This window comes from Eulemur rufifrons, chromosome 19 (assembly GCF_041146395.1).
Source record: "Eulemur rufifrons isolate Redbay chromosome 19, OSU_ERuf_1, whole genome shotgun sequence".
In the NCBI taxonomy this organism is placed as follows: domain Eukaryota; kingdom Metazoa; phylum Chordata; class Mammalia; order Primates; family Lemuridae; genus Eulemur; species Eulemur rufifrons.
Genome location: NC_091001.1, coordinates 3,368,001 through 3,387,853, shown reverse-complemented (window position 1 = coordinate 3,387,853; position 19,853 = coordinate 3,368,001).

Below are 19,853 nucleotides of genomic sequence, written 5' to 3'. Positions count from 1 at the left end.
TAATTAGTAGCTGGAGGGTACGGTTTTTTTTTTTTGGTGTGGTCGATGTGGATGGTGGGGGTCAGGCCCTCTGTCAGTTCGCTGGTTAGTTTTTATTATCCCCAGAGAGGAGAAGTGGGCATGTGTTTGGCAGGTGAAAAGGGCAGATTCTGTTTCAGAGAATTAACGATGATCCCCATGGTCATCCCGTTCCTTTAACAATCCTTTACTTCATCAGCTGGAAATCCACCATGGTTCTATATACTGGTGTTTGCGTCGGAACAGGTAACTGGCTTGTTCCAAGAAGTATGCCGCAGAGCTTTTCAATTAACCACTACGTTGAAAATTATTTGCAGGTGTTCAGCGTTTCACCATAATTGTGATAACGTGTGTTTGTGCCTCCTGAAACCCAAGAAGGCTGCGACGGACATAACTATGCTGAGGAGTAGCTGACTTGCTGTTGCCTATTTTTGTTAGTGGAGACTGACAAGAAGCCATTCTTCTAAGGATCATCCCACCACCATTTTTCCATTGTTTTAAAATGCAGGGAAATTTTGCAAGTTAGCATTATAATTAGTAGCTGGAGGCTACGGTGTTTTTTTTTTTTTTTTTCCTGTGGGGTCGGTGTGGATGTGTTGGTCAGGCCCTCTGTCAGTTCCCCGGTTGGTTTTTATTATCCCCAGAGAGGAGAAGTGGGTATTAGTATGGCAGGTGAAAACTGCGGATCTGTTTCAGAGAATTAAACGGGATCCGTATGGTAATCCCGTTCCTTTAAGAATCCTTTGCTTCATGAGCTGGGAATCCACCATGGTTCTATATACTTGTCTATGCGTGGGCACAGGACACTGGCTAGTTCCAAGAAGTATGCCTCAGAGCTTTTCAATTAACCAGTATGTTGACAATCCTTTGCAGGTTTTCAGCGTTTCACCATAATTGTGATAACGTGTGTATGTGCCTACTGAAACCAAATATGGCTGCTACGGACATAACTATGCTGAGGCGTAGCTGACTTGGTGTTGCCTATTTTTGTCAGTGGAGACTGACAAGAAGCCATTCTTCTAAGTATCATCCCACCATCATTTCTCCATTGTTTAAAAATGCAGGGAAATTTTGCAAATTGGCATTAAAATTAGTAGCTGGAGGGTACTTTTTTGTTTTGTGGGGTCGGTCAGGATGGGTGTTCAGGCCCTCTGTCAGATCGCTGGTTTGTTTTTATTATCCCCAGAGAAGAGTAGTGGGCATGTGTTTGGCAGGTGAAAAGTGCGGATTCTGTTTCAGAGAATTAAACAGGATGCGCATGGTCATCTCATTCCTTTAAGAATCCTTTGCTTCATCAGCTGGGATTCCACCATGTTTCTATATACTCCTCTATGCGTGGGCACAGGTACCTGGCTTGTTCCAAGAATTATGCTGGAGAGTTTTCAAATTAACCAGTACGTTGAAAATTATTTGCAGTTTTTCAGCGTTTCACCATAATTTTGATAACGTTTGTATGTCACTCCTGAAACCCAAGAAGGCAGCGACGGACATAACTATGCTGAGGAGTAGCTGACTTGGTGTTTCCTATTTTTGTTAGTGGAGACGGACAAGAAGCCATTCTTCTAAGTATGATCCCACCACCATTTTTCCATTGTTTTAAAATGCAGGGAAATTTTGCAAGTTAGCATTATAATTAGTAGCTGGAGGGTACGGTTTTTTTTTGTGTGTGTGGTTGATGTGGATGGGGGGTAGTTAGGCCCTCTGTCAGTTCGCTGGTTAGTTTTTATTATCCCCAGAGAGGAGAAGTGGGCATGTGTTTGGCAGGTGAAAAGGGCGGATTCTGTTTCAGAGAATTGACGATGATCCCCATGGTCATCCCGTTCCTTTAATAATCCTTTACTTCATCAGCTGGAAATCCACCATGGTTCTCTATACTCCTCTTTGCGTGGGAACAGGTAACTGGCTTGTTCCAAGAAGTATGCCGCAGAGCTTTTCAATTAACCACTACGTTGAAAATTATTTACAGGTGTTCAGCGTTTCACCATAATTGTGATAACGTGTGCTTGTGCCTCCTGAAACCCAAGAAGGCTGCGACGGACATAACTATGCTGAGGAGTAGCTGACTTGGTGTTGCCTATTTTTGTTAGAAGAGACTGACAAGAAGCCATTCTTCTAAGTATCATCCCACCACCATTTTTCCATTGTTTTAAAATGCAGGGAAATTTTGCAAGTTAGCATTATAATTAGTAGCTGGAGGGTACGGTTTTTTTTTTTGGTGTGGTCGATGTGGATGGTGGGGGTCAGGCCCTCTGTCAGTTCGCTGGTTAGTTTTTATTATCCCCAGAGAGGAGAAGTGGGCATGTGTTTGGCAGGTGAAAAGGGCAGATTCTGTTTCAGAGAATTAACGATGATCCCCATGGTCATCCCGTTCCTTTAACAATCCTTTACTTCATCAGCTGGAAATCCACCATGGTTCTATATACTGGTGTTTGCGTCGGGACAGGTAACTGGCTTGTTCCAAGAAGTATGCCGCAGAGCTTTTCAATTAAGCACTACGTTGAAAATTATTTGCAGGTGTTCAGCGTTTCACCATAATTGTGATAACGTGTGTTTGTGCCTCCTGAAACCCAAGAAGGCTGCGATGGACATAACTATGCTGAGGAGTAGCTGACTTGCTGTTGCCTATTTTTGTTAGTGGAGACTGACAAGAAGCCATTCTTCTAAGTATCATCCCACCACCATTTTTCCATTGTTTTAAAATGCAGGGAAATTTTGCAAGTTAGCATTATAATTAGTAGCTGGAGGCTACGGTGTTTTTTTTTCTTTTTTTTTCCTGTGTGGTCGGTGTGGATGTGTTGGTGCTGCCCTCTGTCAGTTCCCCGGTTGGTTTTTATTATCCCCAGAGAGGAGAAGTGGGTATTAGTATGGCAGGTGAAAACTGCGGATCTGTTTCAGAGAATTAAACGGGATCCGTATGGTAATCCCGTTCCTTTAAGAATCCTTTGCTTCATGAGCTGGGAATCCACCATGGTTCTATATACTTGTCTATGCGTGGGCACAGGACACTGGCTAGTTCCAAGAAGTATGCCTCAGAGCTTTTCAATTAACCAGTATGTTGACAATCCTTTGCAGGTTTTCAGCGTTTCACCATAATTGTGATAACGTGTGTATGTGCCTACTGAAACCAAATATGGCTGCTACGGACATAACTATGCTGAGGCGTAGCTGACTTGGTGTTGCCTATTTTTGTCAGTGGAGACTGACAAGAAGCCATTCTTCTAAGTATCATCCCACCATGATTTCTCCATTGTTTAAAAATGCAGGGAAATATTGCAAATTGGCATTATAATTAGTAGCTGGAGGGTCCTTTTTTGTTTTGTGGGGTCGGTCAGGATGGGTGTTCAGGCCCTCTGTCAGATCGCTGGTTTGTTTTTATTATCCCCAGAGAAGAGTAGTGGGCATGTGTTTGGAAGGTGAAAAGTGCGGATTCTGTTTCAGAGAATTAAACAGAATGCGCATGGTCATCTCATTCCTTTAAGAATCCTTTGCTTCATCAGCTGGGATTCCACCATGTTTCTATATACTCCTCTATGCGTGGGCACAGGTACCTGGCTTGTACCAAGAATTATGCTGGAGAGTTTTCAAATTAACCAGTACGTTGAAAATTATTTGCAGGTTTTCAGCGTTTCACCATAATTTTGATAATGTGTGTATGTCCCTCCTGAAACCCAATAAGGCTGCGACAACATAACTATGCTGAGGAGTAGCTGACTTGGTGTTGCCTATTTTTGTTAGTGGAGACAGACAAGAAGCCATTCTTCTAAGTATGATCCCACCACCATTTTTCCATTGTTTTAAAATGCAGGGAAATTTTGCAAGTTAGCATTATATTTAGTAGCTGGAGGGTACGGTTTTTTGTGTGTGTGTGGTCGATGTGGATGGGGGGGTCAGGCCCTCTGTCAGTTCGCTGGTTAGTTTTTATTATCCCCAGAGAGGAGAAGTGGGCATGTGTTTGGCAGGTGAAAGGGGCAGATTCTGTTTCAGAGAATTAACGATGATCCCCATGGTCATCCCGTTCCTTTAATAATCCTTTACTTCATCAGCTGGAAATCCACCATGGTTCTCTATACTCCTCTTTGCGTGGGAACAGGTAACTGCCTTGTTCCAAGAAGTATGCCGCAGAGCTTTTCAATTAACCACTACGTTGAAAATTATTTGCAGGTGTTCAGCGTTTCACCATAATTGTGAGAACCTTTGTTTTTGCCTCCTGAAACCCAAGAAGGCTGCGACGGACATAACTATGCTGAGGCGTAGCTGACTTGGTTTTGCCTATTTTTGTTAGTGGAGACTGACAAGGATCCATTCTTGTAAGTATCATCTCACCATCATTTTTCCATTGTTTAAAAATGCAGGAAAATTTTGCAAGTTAGCATTATAATTAGTAGCTGGAGGCTACGGTGTTTTTTTTTTTTTTTTTCCTGTGGGGTCGGTGTGGATGTGTTGGTCAGGCCCTCTGTCAGTTCCCCGGTTGGTTTTTATTATCCCCAGAGAGGAGAAGTGGGTATTAGTATGGCAGGTGAAAACTGCGGATCTGTTTCAGAGAATTAAACAGGATCCGCATGGTAATCCCGTTGCTTTAAGAATCCTTTGCTTCATGAGCTGGGAATCCACCATGGTTCTATATACTTGTCTATGCGTGGGCACAGGAAACTGGCTAGTTCCAAGAAGTATGCCTCAGAGCTTTTCAATTAACCAGTATGTTGACAATCCTTTGCAGGTTTTCAGCGTTTCACCATAATTGTGAGAACCTTTGTTTGTGCCTCCTGAAACCCAAGAAGGCTGCGACGGACATAACTATGCTGAGGCGTAGCTGACTTGGTGTTGCCTATTTTTGTCAGTGGAGACTGACAAGAAGCCATTCTTCTAAGTATCATCCCACCATCATTTCTCCATTATTTAAAAATGCTGGGAAATTTTGCAAATTGGCGTTATAATTAGTAGCTGGAGGGTACTTTTTTGTTTTGTGGGGTCGGTCAGGATGGGTGTTCAGCCCCTCTGTCAGATCGCTGGTTTGTTTTTATTATCCCCAGAGAAGAGTAGTGGGCATGTGTTTGGAAGGTGAAAAGTGCGGATTCTGTTTCAGAGAATTAAACAGGATCCGCATGGTCATCTCATTCCTTTAAGAATCCTTTGCTTCATCAGCTGGGATTCCACCATGTTTCTATATACTCCTCTATGCGTGGGCACAGGTACCTAGCTTGTTCCAACAATTATGCTGGAGAGTTTTCAAATTAACCAGTACGTTGAAAATTATTTGCAGGTTTTCAGCGTTTCACCATAATTTTGATAACGTTTGTATGTCCCTCCTGAAACCCAAGAAGGCAGCGACGGACATAACTATGCTGAGGAATAGCTGACTTGGTGTTGCCTATTTTTGTTAGTGGAGACAGACAAGAAGCCATTCTTCTAAGTATGATCCCACCACCATTTTTCCATTGTTTTAAAATGCAGGGAAATTTTGGAAGTTAGCATTATAATTAGTAGCTGGAGGGTACGGTTTTTTTTTTGTGTGTGTGTGGTCGATGTGGATGGGGGGGGTCAGGCCCTCTGTCAGTTCGCTGGTTAGATTTTATTATCCCCAGAGAGGAGAAGTGGGCATGTGTTTGGCAGGTGAAAAGGGCGGATTCTGTTTCAGAGAATTAACGATGATCCCCATGGTCATCCCGTTCCTTTAATAATCCTTTACTTCATCAGCTGGAATCCACCATCGTTCTCTATACTCCTCTTTGCGTGGGAACAGGTAACTGCCTTGTTCCAAGAAGTATGCCGCAGAGCTTTTCAATTAACCACTACGTTGAAAATTATTTGCAGGTGTTCAGCGTTTCACCATAATTGTGAGAACCTTTGTTTGTGCCTCCTGAAACCCAAGAAGGCTGCGACGGACATAACTATGCTGAGGCGTAGCTGACTTGGTTTTGCCTATTTTTGTTAGTGGAGACTGACAAGGATCCATTCTTGTAAGTATCATCTCACCATCATTTTTCCATTGTTTAAAAATGCAGGAAAATTTTGCAAGTTAGCATTATAATTAGTAGCTGGAGGCTACGGTGTTTGTTTTTTTTTTTTTTTCCTGTGGGGTCGGTGTGGATGTGTTGGTCAGGCCCTCTGTCAGTTCCCCGGTTGGTTTTTATTATCCCCAGAGAGGAGAAGTGGGTATCAGTATGGCAGGTGAAAACTGCGGATCTGTTTCAGAGAATTAAACAGGATCCGCATGGTAATCCCGTTGCTTTAAGAATCCTTTGCTTCATGAGCTGGGAATCCACCATGGTTCTATATACTTGTCTATGCGTGGGCACAGGAAACTGGCTAGTTCCAAGAAGTATGCCTCAGAGCTTTTCAATTAACCAGTATGTTGACAATCCTTTGCAGGTTTTAAGCGTTTCACCATAATTGTGATAACGTGTGTATGTGCCTACTGAAACCAAATATGGCTGCTACGGACATAACTATGCTGAGGCGTAGCTGACTTGGTGTTGCCTATTTTTGTCAGTGGAGACTGACAAGAAGCCATTCTTCTAAGTATCATCCCACCATCATTTCTCCATTGTTTAAAAATGCTGGGAAATTTTGCAAATTGGCGTTATAATTAGTAGCTGGAGGGTACTTTTTTGTTTTGTGGGGTCGGTCAGGATGGGTGTTCAGCCCCTCTGTCAGATCGCTGGTTTGTTTTTATTATCCCCAGAGAAGAGTAGTGGGCATGTGTTTGGAAGGTGAAAAGTGCGGATTCTGTTTCAGAGAATTAAACAGGATCCGCATGGTCATCTCATTCCTTTAAGAATCCTTTGCTTCATCAGCTGGGATTCCACCATGTTTCTATATACTCCTCTATGCGTGGGCACAGGTACCTAGCTTGTTCCAACAATTATGCTGGAGAGTTTTCAAATTAACCAGTACGTTGAAAATTATTTGCAGGTTTTCAGCGTTTCACCATAATTTTGATAACGTTTGTATGTCCCTCCTGAAACCCAAGAAGGCAGCGACGGACATAACTATGCTGAGGAATAGCTGACTTGGTGTTGCCTATTTTTGTTAGTGGAGACAGACAAGAAGCCATTCTTCTAAGTATGATCCCACCACCATTTTTCCATTGTTTTAAAATGCAGGGAAATTTTGGAAGTTAGCATTATAATTAGTAGCTGGAGGGTACGGTTTTTTTTTTGTGTGTGTGTGGTCGATGTGGATGGGGGGGGTCAGGCCCTCTGTCAGTTCGCTGGTTAGATTTTATTATCCCCAGAGAGGAGAAGTGGGCATGTGTTTGGCAGGTGAAAAGGGCGGATTCTGTTTCAGAGAATTAACGATGATCCCCATGGTCATCCCGTTCCTTTAATAATCCTTTACTTCATCAGCTGGAAATCCACCATGGTTCTATATACTCCTCTTAGCGTGGGAACAGATAAGTGCCTTGTTCCAAGAAGTATGCCGCAGAGCTTTTCAATTAACCAGTACGTTGAAAGTTATTTTCAGGTGTTCAGCGTTTCACCATAATTGTGAGAACCTTTGTTTGTGCCTCCTGAAACCCAAGAAGGCTGCGACGGACATAACTATGCTGAGGAGTAGCTGACTTGGTGTTGCCTATTTTTGTTAGTGGAGACTGACAAGAAGCCATTCTTCTAAGTATCATCCCACCACCATTTTTCCATTGTTTTAAAATGCAGGGAAATTTTGCAAGTTAGCAGTATAATTAGTAGCTGGAGGGTACGGTTTTTTTTTTTTGTATGTGGTCGATGTGGATGCTGGGGGTCAGGCCCTCTGTCAGTTCGCTGGTTAGTTTATATTATGCCCAGAGAGGAGAAGTGGGCATGTGTTTGGCAGGTGAAAAGTGCGGATTCTGTTTCAGAGAATTAAACAGGATCCGCATGGTCATCTCATTCCTTTAAGAATCCTTTGCTTCATCAGCTGGGATTCCACCATGTTTCTATATACTCCTCTATGCGTGGGCACAGGTACCTGGCTTGTTCCAAGAAGTATGCTGGAGAGTTTTCAAATTAACCAGTACGTTGAAAATTATTTGCAGGTTTTCAGCGTTTCACCATAATTTTGATAACGTTTGTATGTCCCTCCTGAAACCCAAGAAGGCTGCGACGGACATAACTATGCTGAGGCGTAGCTGACTTGGTGTTGCCTGTTTTTGTTAGTGGAGACTGACTAGAAGCCATTATTCTAAGTATCATCCCACCACCATTTTTCCATTGTTTTAAAATGCAGGGAAATTTTTCAAGTTAGCATTATAATTAGTAACTGGAGGGTACGGTTTTTTTTTTTTTGTGTGGTCGATGTGGATGGGGGGGTCAGGCCCACTGTCAGTTCGCTGGTTAGTTTTTATTATCCCCAGAGAGGAGAAGTGGGCATGTGTTTGGCAGGTGAAAAGGGCGGATTCTGTTTCAGAGAATTAACGATGATCCCCATGGTCATCCCGTTCCTTTAATAATCCTTTACTTCATCAGCTGGAAATCCACCATGGTTCTCTATACTCCTCTTTGCGTGGGAACAGGTAACTGGCTTGTTCCAAGAAGTATGCCGCAGAGTTTTTCAATTAACCACTACGTTGAAAATTATTTGCAGGTGTTCAGCGTTTCACCATAATTGTGAGAACCTTTGTTTGTGCCTCCTGAAACCCAAGAAGGCTGCGACGGACATAACTATGCTGAGGAGTAGCTGACTTGGTGTTGCCTATTTTTGTTAGTGGAGACTGACAAGAAGCCATTCTTCTAAGTATCATCCCACCACCATTTTTCCATTGTTTTAAAATGCAGGGAAATTTTGCAAGTTAGCATTATAATTAGTAGCTGGAGGGTACGGTTTTTTTTTTGTGTGTGGTCGATGTGGATGGTGGGGGTCAGGCCCTCTGTCAGTTCGCTGGTTAGTTTTTATTATCCCCAGAGAGGAGAAGTGGGCATGTGTTTGGCAGGTGAAAAGGGCGGATTCTGTTTCAGAGAATTAACGATGATCCCAATGGTCATCCCGTTCCTTTAATAATCCTTTACTTCATCAGCTGGAAATCCACCATGGTTTTCTATACTCCTGTTTGCGTGGGAACAGGTAACTGGCTTGTTCCAAGAAGTATGCCGCAGAGCTTTTCAATTAAGCACTACGTTGAAAATTATTTGCAGGTGTTCAGCGTTTCACCATAATTGTGAGAACCTTTGTTTGTGCCTCCTGAAACCCAAGAAGGCTGCGACGGACATAACTATGCTGAGGAGTAGCTGACTTGGTGTTGCCTATTTTTGTTAGGGGAGACTGACAAGAAGCCATTCTTCTAAGTATCATCCCACCACCATTTTTCCATTGTTTTAAAATGCAGGGAAATTTTGCAAGTTAGCATTATAATTAGTAGCTGGAGGGTACGGTTTTTTTTTTTGTGTGTGGTCGATGTGGATGGTGAGGGTCAGGCCCTCTGTCAGTTCGCTGGTTAGTTTTTATTATCCCCAGAGAGGAGAAGTGGGCATGTGTTTGGCAGGTGAAAAGGGCGGATTCTGTTTCAGAGAATTAACGATGATCCCCATGGTCATCCCGTTTCTTTAATATTCCTTTACTTCATCAGCTGGAAATCCACCATGGTTCTATATACTCCTCTTTGCGTGGGAACAAGTAACTGGCTTGTTACAAGAAGTATGCCGCAGAGCTTTTCAATTAACCAGTACGTTGAAAATTATTTGCAGGTGTTCAGCGTTTCACCATAATTGTGATAACGTTTGTTTGTGCCTCCTGAAACCCAAGAAGGCTGCAACGGACATAACTATGCTGAGGCGTAGCTGACTTGGTTTTGCCTATTTTTGTTAGTGGAGACTGACAATAATCCATTCTTCTAAGTATCATCTCACCATCAGTTTTCCATTGTTTAAAAATGCAGGAAAATTTTGCAAGTTAGCCTTATAATTAGTTGCTGGAGGCTACGGTGTTTTTTTTTTTTTTTTTCCTGTGGTGTCGGTGTGGATTTGTTGGTCAGGCCCTCTGTCAGTTCGCTGGTTTGTTTTTATTATCCCCAGAGAGGAGAAGTGGGTATTAGTATGGCAGGTGAAAACTGCGGATCTGTTTCAGAGAATTAAACAGGATCCGCATGGTAATCCCGTTCCTTTAAGAATCCTTTGCTTCATGAGCTGGGAATCCACCATGGTTCTATATACTCCTCTTTGCGTGGGCACAGGTACCTGGCTTGTTCCAAGAAGTATGCCTCAGAGCTTTTCAATTAACCAGTATGTTGACAATCCTTTGCAGGTTTTCAGCGTTTCACCATAATTGTGATAACGTGTGTATGTGCCTACTGAAACCAAATATGGCTGCTACGGAGATAACTATGCTGAGGCGAAGCTGACTTGGTGTTGCCTATTTTTGTCAGTGGAGACTGACAAGAAGCCATTCTTCTAAGTATCATCCCACCACCATTTTTCCATTGTTTTAAAATGCAGGGAAATTTTGCAAGTTAGCATTATAATTAGTAGCTGGAGGGTACGGTTTTTTTTTTTTTTTGTGTGTGGTCGATGTGGATGGGGGGGGGGTCAGTCCCTCTGTCAGTTCGCTGGTTAGTTTTTATTATCCCCAGAGAGGAGAAGTGGGCATGTGTTTGGCAGGTGAAAAGGGCGGATTTTGTTTCAGATTATTAACGATGATCCCCATGGTAATCCCGTGTCTTTAATAATCCTTTACTTCATCAGCTAGAAATCCACCATGGTTCTATATACTCCTCTTTGCGTGGGAACAGGTAACTGGCTTGTTCCAAGAAGTATGCCGCAGAGCTTTTCAATTAACCACTACGTTGAAAATTATTTGCAGGTGTTCAGGGTTTTACCATAATTGTGAGAACCTTTGTTTGTGCCTCCTGAAACCCTAGAAGGCTGCGACGGACATAACTATGCTGAGGAGTAGCTGACTTGGTGTTGCCTATTTTTGTTAGTGGAGACTGACAAGAAGCCATTCTTCTAAGTATCATCCCACCACCATTTTTCCATTGTTTTAAAATGCAGGGAAATTTTGCAAGTTAGCATTATAATTAGTAGCTGGAGGGTACGGTTTTTTTTTTTTTTTTGTGGTCGATGTGGATGGTGGGGGTCAGGCCCTCTGTCAGTTCGCTGGTTAGTTTTTATTATCCCCAGAGAGGAGAAGTGGGCATGTGTTTGGCAGGTGAAAAGGGCGGATTCTGTTTCAGAGAATTACCGATGATCCCCATGGTCATCCCTTTCCTTTAATAATCCTTTACTTCATCAGCTGGAATCCACCATCGTTCTCTATACTCCTCTTTGCGTGGGAACAGGTAACTGCCTTGTTCCAAGAAGTATGCCGCAGAGCTTTTCAATTAACCACTACGTTGAAAATTATTTGCAGGTGTTCAGCGTTTCACCATAATTGTGAGAACCTTTGTTTGTGCCTCCTGAAACCCAAGAAGGCTGCGACGGACATAACTATGCTGAGGCGTAGCTGACTTGGTTTTGCCTATTTTTGTTAGTGGAGACTGACAAGGATCCATTCTTGTAAGTATCATCTCACCATCATTTTTCCATTGTTTAAAAATGCAGGAAAATTTTGCAAGTTAGCATTATAATTAGTAGCTGGAGGCTACGGTGTTTGTTTTTTTTTTTTTTTCCTGTGGGGTCGGTGTGGATGTGTTGGTCAGGCCCTCTGTCAGTTCCCCGGTTGGTTTTTATTATCCCCAGAGAGGAGAAGTGGGTATCAGTATGGCAGGTGAAAACTGCGGATCTGTTTCAGAGAATTAAACAGGATCCGCATGGTAATCCCGTTGCTTTAAGAATCCTTTGCTTCATGAGCTGGGAATCCACCATGGTTCTATATACTTGTCTATGCGTGGGCACAGGAAACTGGCTAGTTCCAAGAAGTATGCCTCAGAGCTTTTCAATTAACCAGTATGTTGACAATCCTTTGCAGGTTTTAAGCGTTTCACCATAATTGTGATAACGTGTGTATGTGCCTACTGAAACCAAATATGGCTGCTACGGACATAACTATGCTGAGGCGTAGCTGACTTGGTGTTGCCTATTTTTGTCAGTGGAGACTGACAAGAAGCCATTCTTCTAAGTATCATCCCACCATCATTTCTCCATTGTTTAAAAATGCTGGGAAATTTTGCAAATTGGCGTTATAATTAGTAGCTGGAGGGTACTTTTTTGTTTTGTGGGGTCGGTCAGGATGGGTGTTCAGCCCCTCTGTCAGATCGCTGGTTTGTTTTTATTATCCCCAGAGAAGAGTAGTGGGCATGTGTTTGGAAGGTGAAAAGTGCGGATTCTGTTTCAGAGAATTAAACAGGATCCGCATGGTCATCTCATTCCTTTAAGAATCCTTTGCTTCATCAGCTGGGATTCCACCATGTTTCTATATACTCCTCTATGCGTGGGCACAGGTACCTAGCTTGTTCCAACAATTATGCTGGAGAGTTTTCAAATTAACCAGTACGTTGAAAATTATTTGCAGGTTTTCAGCGTTTCACCATAATTTTGATAACGTTTGTATGTCCCTCCTGAAACCCAAGAAGGCAGCGACGGACATAACTATGCTGAGGAATAGCTGACTTGGTGTTGCCTATTTTTGTTAGTGGAGACAGACAAGAAGCCATTCTTCTAAGTATGATCCCACCACCATTTTTCCATTGTTTTAAAATGCAGGGAAATTTTGGAAGTTAGCATTATAATTAGTAGCTGGAGGGTACGGTTTTTTTTTTGTGTGTGTGTGGTCGATGTGGATGGGGGGGGTCAGGCCCTCTGTCAGTTCGCTGGTTAGATTTTATTATCCCCAGAGAGGAGAAGTGGGCATGTGTTTGGCAGGTGAAAAGGGCGGATTCTGTTTCAGAGAATTAACGATGATCCCCATGGTCATCCCGTTCCTTTAATAATCCTTTACTTCATCAGCTGGAAATCCACCATGGTTCTATATACTCCTCTTAGCGTGGGAACAGATAAGTGCCTTGTTCCAAGAAGTATGCCGCAGAGCTTTTCAATTAACCAGTACGTTGAAAGTTATTTTCAGGTGTTCAGCGTTTCACCATAATTGTGAGAACCTTTGTTTGTGCCTCCTGAAACCCAAGAAGGCTGCGACGGACATAACTATGCTGAGGAGTAGCTGACTTGGTGTTGCCTATTTTTGTTAGTGGAGACTGACAAGAAGCCATTCTTCTAAGTATCATCCCACCACCATTTTTCCATTGTTTTAAAATGCAGGGAAATTTTGCAAGTTAGCAGTATAATTAGTAGCTGGAGGGTACGGTTTTTTTTTTGTGTGTGTGGTCGATGTGGATGCTGGGGGTCAGGCCCTCTGTCAGTTCGCTGGTTAGTTTATATTATGCCCAGAGAGGAGAAGTGGGCATGTGTTTGGCAGGTGAAAAGTGCGGATTCTGTTTCAGAGAATTAAACAGGATCCCCATGGTCATCTCATTCCTTTAAGAATCCTTTGCTTCATCAGCTGGGATTCCACCATGTTTCTATATACTCCTCTATGCGTGGGCACAGGTACCTGGCTTGTTCCAAGAAGTATGCTGGAGAGTTTTCAAATTAACCAGTACGTTGAAAATTATTTGCAGGTTTTCAGCGTTTCACCATAATTTTGATAACGTTTGTATGTCCCTCCTGAAACCCAAGAAGGCTGCGACGGACATAACTATGCTGAGGCGTAGCTGACTTGGTGTTGCCTGTTTTTGTTAGTGGAGACTGACTAGAAGCCATTATTCTAAGTATCATCCCACCACCATTTTTCCATTGTTTTAAAATGCAGGGAAATTTTTCAAGTTAGCATTATAATTAGTAACTGGAGGGTACGGTTTTTTTTTTTTTGTGTGGTCGATGTGGATGGGGGGGTCAGGCCCACTGTCAGTTCGCTGGTTAGTTTTTATTATCCCCAGAGAGGAGAAGAGGGCATGTGTTTGGCAGGTGAAAAGGGCGGATTCTGTTTCAGAGAATTAACGATGATCCCCATGGTCATCCCGTTCCTTTAATAATCCTTTACTTCATCAGCTGGAAATCCACCATGGTTCTCTATACTCCTCTTTGCGTGGGAACAGGTAACTGGCTTGTTCCAAGAAGTATGCCGCAGAGTTTTTCAATTAACCACTACGTTGAAAATTATTTGCAGGTGTTCAGCGTTTCACCATAATTGTGAGAACCTTTGTTTGTGCCTCCTGAAACCCAAGAAGGCTGCGACGGACATAACTATGCTGAGGAGTAGCTGACTTGGTGTTGCCTATTTTTGTTAGTGGAGACTGACAAGAAGCCATTCTTCTAAGTATCATCCCACCACCATTTTTCCATTGTTTTAAAATGCAGGGAAATTTTGCAAGTTAGCATTATAATTAGTAGCTGGAGGGTACGGTTTTTTTTTTGTGTGTGGTCGATGTGGATGGTGGGGGTCAGGCCCTCTGTCAGTTCGCTGGTTAGTTTTTATTATCCCCAGAGAGGAGAAGTGGGCATGTGTTTGGCAGGTGAAAAGGGCGGATTCTGTTTCAGAGAATTAACGATGATCCCAATGGTCATCCCGTTCCTTTAATAATCCTTTACTTCATCAGCTGGAAATCCACCATGGTTTTCTATACTCCTGTTTGCGTGGGAACAGGTAACTGGCTTGTTCCAAGAAGTATGCCGCAGAGCTTTTCAATTAAGCACTACGTTGAAAATTATTTGCAGGTGTTCAGCGTTTCACCATAATTGTGAGAACCTTTGTTTGTGCCTCCTGAAACCCAAGAAGGCTGCGACGGACATAACTATGCTGAGGAGTAGCTGACTTGGTGTTGCCTATTTTTGTTAGGGGAGACTGACAAGAAGCCATTCTTCTAAGTATCATCCCACCACCATTTTTCCATTGTTTTAAAATGCAGGGAAATTTTGCAAGTTAGCATTATAATTAGTAGCTGGAGGGTACGGTTTTTTTTTTTGTGTGTGGTCGATGTGGATGGTGAGGGTCAGGCCCTCTGTCAGTTCGCTGGTTAGTTTTTATTATCCCCAGAGAGGAGAAGTGGGCATGTGTTTGGCAGGTGAAAAGGGCGGATTCTGTTTCAGAGAATTAACGATGATCCCCATGGTCATCCCGTTTCTTTAATATTCCTTTACTTCATCAGCTGGAAATCCACCATGGTTCTATATACTCCTCTTTGCGTGGGAACAAGTAACTGGCTTGTTACAAGAAGTATGCCGCAGAGCTTTTCAATTAACCAGTACGTTGAAAATTATTTGCAGGTGTTCAGCGTTTCACCATAATTGTGATAACGTTTGTTTGTGCCTCCTGAAACCCAAGAAGGCTGCAACGGACATAACTATGCTGAGGCGTAGCTGACTTGGTTTTGCCTATTTTTGTTAGTGGAGACTGACAATAATCCATTCTTCTAAGTATCATCTCACCATCAGTTTTCCATTGTTTAAAAATGCAGGAAAATTTTGCAAGTTAGCCTTATAATTAGTTGCTGGAGGCTACGGTGTTTTTTTTTTTTTTTTCCTGTGGTGTCGGTGTGGATTTGTTGGTCAGGCCCTCTGTCAGTTCGCTGGTTTGTTTTTATTATCCCCAGAGAGGAGAAGTGGGTATTAGTATGGCAGGTGAAAACTGCAGATCTGTTTCAGAGAATTAAACAGGATCCGCATGGTAATCCCGTTCCTTTAAGAATCCTTTGCTTCATGAGCTGGGAATCCACCATGGTTCTATATACTCCTCTTTGCGTGGGCACAGGTACCTGGCTTGTTCCAAGAAGTATGCCTCAGAGCTTTTCAATTAACCAGTATGTTGACAATCCTTTGCAGGTTTTCAGCGTTTCACCATAATTGTGATAACGTGTGTATGTGCCTACTGAAACCAAATATGGCTGCTACGGAGATAACTATGCTGAGGCGAAGCTGACTTGGTGTTGCCTATTTTTGTCAGTGGAGACTGACAAGAAGCCATTCTTCTAAGTATCATCCCACCACCATTTTTCCATTGTTTTAAAATGCAGGGAAATTTTGCAAGTTAGCATTATAATTAGTAGCTGGAGGGTACGGTTTTTTTTTTTTTGTGTGTGTGGTCGATGTGGATGGGGGGGGGGGTCAGTCCCTCTGTCAGTTCGCTGGTTAGTTTTTATTATCCCCAGAGAGGAGAAGTGGGCATGTGTTTGGCAGGTGAAAAGGGCGGATTTTGTTTCAGATTATTAACGATGATCCCCATGGTAATCCCGTGTCTTTAATAATCCTTTACTTCATCAGCTAGAAATCCACCATGGTTCTATATACTCCTCTTTGCGTGGGAACAGGTAACTGGCTTGTTCCAAGAAGTATGCCGCAGAGCTTTTCAATTAACCACTACGTTGAAAATTATTTGCAGGTGTTCAGTGTTTTACCATAATTGTGAGAACCTTTGTTTGTGCCTCCTGAAACCCTAGAAGGCTGCGACGGACATAACTATGCTGAGGAGTAGCTGACTTGGTGTTGCCTATTTTTGTTAGTGGAGACTGACAAGAAGCCATTCTTCTAAGTATCATCCCACCACCATTTTTCCATTGTTTTAAAATGCAGGGAAATTTTGCAAGTTAGCATTATAATTAGTAGCTGGAGGGTACGGTTTTTTTTTTTTTTTTGTGGTCGATGTGGATGGTGGGGGTCAGGCCCTCTGTCAGTTCGCTGGTTAGTTTTTATTATCCCCAGAGAGGAGAAGTGGGCATGTGTTTGGCAGGTGAAAAGGGCGGATTCTGTTTCAGAGAATTAACGATGATCCCCATGGTCATCCCTTTCCTTTAATAATCCTTTACTTCATCAGCTGGAATCCACCATCGTTCTCTATACTCCTCTTTGCGTGGGAACAGGTAACTGCCTTGTTCCAAGAAGTATGCCGCAGAGCTTTTCAATTAACCACTACGTTGAAAATTATTTGCAGGTGTTCAGCGTTTCACCATAATTGTGAGAACCTTTGTTTGTGCCTCCTGAAACCCAAGAAGGCTGCGACGGACATAACTATGCTGAGGCGTAGCTGACTTGGTTTTGCCTATTTTTGTTAGTGGAGACTGACAAGGATCCATTCTTGTAAGTATCATCTCACCATCATTTTTCCATTGTTTAAAAATGCAGGAAAATTTTGCAAGTTAGCATTATAATTAGTAGCTGGAGGCTACGGTGTTTGTTTTTTTTTTTTTTTCCTGTGGGGTCGGTGTGGATGTGTTGGTCAGGCCCTCTGTCAGTTCCCCGGTTGGTTTTTATTATCCCCAGAGAGGAGAAGTGGGTATTAGTATGGCAGGTGAAAACTGCGGATCTGTTTCAGAGAATTAAACAGGATCCGCATGGTAATCCCGTTGCTTTAAGAATCCTTTGCTTCATGAGCTGGGAATCCACCATGATTCTATATACTTGTCTAAGCGTGGGCACAGGAAACTGGCTAGTTCCAAGAAGTATGCCTCAGAGCTTTTCAATTAACCAGTATGTTGACAATCCTTTGCAGGTTTTAAGCGTTTCACCATAATTGTGATAACGTGTGTATGTGCCTACTGAAACCAAATATGGCTGCTACGGACATAACTATGCTGAGGCGTAGCTGACTTGGTGTTGCCTATTTTTGTCAGTGGAGACTGACAAGAAGCCATTCTTCTAAGTATCATCCCACCATCATTTCTCCATTGTTTAAAAATGCTGGGAAATTTTGCAAATTGGCGTTATAATTAGTAGCTGGAGGGTACTTTTTTGTTTTGTGGGGTCGGTCAGGATGGGTGTTCAGCCCCTCTGTCAGATCGCTGGTTTGTTTTTATTATCCCCAGAGAAGAGTAGTGGGCATGTGTTTGGAAGGTGAAAAGTGCGGATTCTGTTTCAGAGAATTAAACAGGATCCGCATGGTCATCTCATTCCTTTAAGAATCCTTTGCTTCATCAGCTGGGATTCCACCATGTTTCTATATACTCCTCTATGCGTGGGCACAGGTACCTAGCTTGTTCCAACAATTATGCTGGAGAGTTTTCAAATTAACCAGTACGTTGAAAATTATTTGCAGGTTTTCAGCGTTTCACCATAATTTTGATAACGTTTGTATGTCCCTCCTGAAACCCAAGAAGGCAGCGACGGACATAACTATGCTGAGGAATAGCTGACTTGGTGTTGCCTATTTTTGTTAGTGGAGACAGACAAGAAGCCATTCTTCTAAGTATGATCCCACCACCATTTTTCCATTGTTTTAAAATGCAGGGAAATTTTGGAAGTTAGCATTATAATTAGTAGCTGGAGGGTACGGTTTTTTTTTTGTGTGTGTGTGGTCGATGTGGATGGGGGGGGTCAGGCCCTCTGTCAGTTCGCTGGTTAGATTTTATTATCCCCAGAGAGGAGAAGTGGGCATGTGTTTGGCAGGTGAAAAGGGCGGATTCTGTTTCAGAGAATTAACGATGATCCCCATGGTCATCCCGTTCCTTTAATAATCCTTTACTTCATCAGCTGGAAATCCACCATGGTTCTATATACTCCTCTTAGCGTGGGAACAGATAAGTGCCTTGTTCCAAGAAGTATGCCGCAGAGCTTTTCAATTAACCAGTACGTTGAAAGTTATTTTCAGGTGTTCAGCGTTTCACCATAATTGTGAGAACCTTTGTTTGTGCCTCCTGAAACCCAAGAAGGCTGCGACGGACATAACTATGCTGAGGAGTAGCTGACTTGGTGTTGCCTATTTTTGTTAGTGGAGACTGACAAGAAGCCATTCTTCTAAGTATCATCCCACCACCATTTTTCCATTGTTTTAAAATGCAGGGAAATTTTGCAAGTTAGCAGTATAATTAGTAGCTGGAGGGTACGGTTTTTTTTTTTGTGTGTGGTCGATGTGGATGCTGGGGGTCAGGCCCTCTGTCAGTTCCCTGGTTAGTTTATATTATGCCCAGAGAGGAGAAGTGGGCATGTGTTTGGCAGGTGAAAAGTGCGGATTCTGTTTCAGAGAATTAAACAGGATCCGCATGGTCATCTCATTCCTTTAAGAATCCTTTGCTTCATCAGCTGGGATTCCACCATGTTTCTATATACTCCTCTATGCGTGGGCACAGGTACCTGGCTTGTTCCAAGAAGTATGCTGGAGAGTTTTCAAATTAACCAGTACGTTGAAAATTATTTGCAGGTTTTCAGCGTTTCACCATAATTTTGATAACGTTTGTATGTCCCTCCTGAAACCCAAGAAGGCTGCGACGGACATAACTATGCTGAGGCGTAGCTGACTTGGTGTTGCCTGTTTTTGTTAGTGGAGACTGACTAGAAGCCATTATTCTAAGTATCATCCCACCACCATTTTTCCATTGTTTTAAAATGCAGGGAAATTTTTCAAGTTAGCATTATAATTAGTAACTGGAGGGTACGGTTTTTTTTTTTTGTGTGGTCGATGTAGATGGGGGGGTCAGGCCCACTGTCAGTTCGCTGGTTAGTTTTTATTATCCCCAGAGAGGAGAAGTGGGCATGTGTTTGGCAGGTGAAAAGGGCGGATTCTGTTTCAGAGAATTAACGATGATCCCCATGGTCATCCCGTTCCTTTAATAATCCTTTACTTCATCAGCTGGAAATCCACCATGGTTCTCTATACTCCTCTTTGCGTGGGAACAGGTAACTGGCTTGTTCCAAGAAGTATGCCGCAGAGTTTTTCAATTAACCACTACGTTGAAAATTATTTGCAGGTGTTCAGCGTTTCACCATAATTGTGAGAACCTTTGTTTGTGCCTCCTGAAACCCAAGAAGGCTGCGACGGACATAACTATGCTGAGGAGTAGCTGACTTGGTGTTGCCTATTTTTGTTAGTGGAGACTGACAAGAAGCCATTCTTCTAAGTATCATCCCACCACCATTTTTCCATTGTTTTAAAATGCAGGGAAATTTTGCAAGTTAGCATTATAATTAGTAGCTGGAGGGTACGGTTTTTTTTTTGTGTGTGGTCGA